Below are 1,486 nucleotides of genomic sequence, written 5' to 3'. Positions count from 1 at the left end.
TCATTTCTAATCTGGTTTATTAAGTTTCTTTCTTTTGTGAGTTTTGTGAGTAGTTTACCAATCTTGTTTATTTTTCCAAAGAACCAATTTAGCAAAAGTATTTTTGATATGAAAAGTATGAGAAAAGCATCACTTTCCATTTACATTTTAGGACAATATATACATACTTAAATTTTATTGCTCTCTGCATCCTGTGGTGGTTTCAGGGAAGATGGCTAAGCACATGAAAAAGGTGGGGATCATGGGTAAATATGGGACACCTTTACAGGGCCTCCCTCTGGAAGATGGTGAAGAAGATTGAGATCAGTCAGCATGCAAAGTACACATGCTCCTTCTGTGGCAAGACCAAGATGAAGAGACAGACTGTGGGCATTTGGCACTGTGGTTCTTGTACGGAAACCGTTGCAGGTGGCACTTGGACCTACCACTTCTGCTGTCACATTTAAATCTGCCATCAGAAGACTGAAGAAATTGAAAGACCAGTAGATCTCCCATCTGAAACATTGTTGGCCTATAATAAATGGGTTAATTTATGTAAAAAAATTATTTTATTTACTTTGAAATTTGTTATTGTTCTTTTTAAAATTTTAGACACTGTAGTTTACAATACTGTTAAAGGTAGGGCCTCATGTTTAACATAATTCATAATGCAATTTTCTAAAAATCACCCTATATGGTTTGTCTTAATCCATTAACAGTGAGTAAAAAATTATGTTCTAATATAGCTCCATTTTTTTTTTTTGTTTTTGGGCCATACCTGGTGGTGCTCAGGGGTTACTCCTGGCTGTCTGCTCAGAAATAGCTCCTGGCAGGCACAGGGGACCATATGGGACACCAGGATTTGAACCAACCACCTTAGGTTCTGGATCAGCTGCTTGCAAGGCAAACACCTCTGTGCTATCTCTCCGGGTGCTCCAATTTTTTTATTTTTATTTTTTATGGTTTTTAGGCTATACCCAGTGGTGCTAGGGGTTAGTTACTTCTTGCTCTGCATTCAGGAATTACCTGGTGGGACCATCTAGGTGCTGGGGATCAAACTGGGTCAGTCTCATGTAAAACAAGTGCCTTCTCTGCTGTACTGTCTTCTGACCTGATTTAGTTTTTAACTTATTTTCAATACTTAACCTTACTTTCATTGCTTTTAATGACCTTTATATTACAGGACCTGGAAGAATCATATATACAGACAGAAGATTTTCCTAGACCTGAATATTAATCAACCTACTATTTTTCCATCCACCCTAACATGTTTCTCTCTCTCCTCTCCACTCCCCTACCTCCCACACACAACTTCTCCTTAGATTGTATATGAACTGATAACTAACTAGTTTCTGCCATACTAAACAAGTGAGAAAATGCATGAATGATGCTGGTCTGAATTTATTCATTAGTAAGTGATGATACTAACACTTAACTGATGACTTCCTAGTATCAGGTAAATTTTAAATCTTTTACATATATCCAATTATCATGGAGATACTGAGAG

At 37.2% G+C, this 1,486-nt stretch overlaps 1 pseudogene; it reads left to right on the top strand.

The window, feature by feature from the left end:
- Positions 1-211: 211 nt before the first annotated feature.
- LOC126000296 (60S ribosomal protein L37a-like) lies at positions 212-486 on the top strand (annotated as a pseudogene).
- Positions 487-1,486: the final 1,000 nt, after the last annotated feature.

This window comes from Suncus etruscus, chromosome 2 (genome assembly GCF_024139225.1).
Source record: "Suncus etruscus isolate mSunEtr1 chromosome 2, mSunEtr1.pri.cur, whole genome shotgun sequence".
In the NCBI taxonomy this organism is placed as follows: Eukaryota; Metazoa; Chordata; class Mammalia; order Eulipotyphla; family Soricidae; genus Suncus; species Suncus etruscus.
This window is presented reverse-complemented; position numbering and strand designations above follow the sequence as displayed.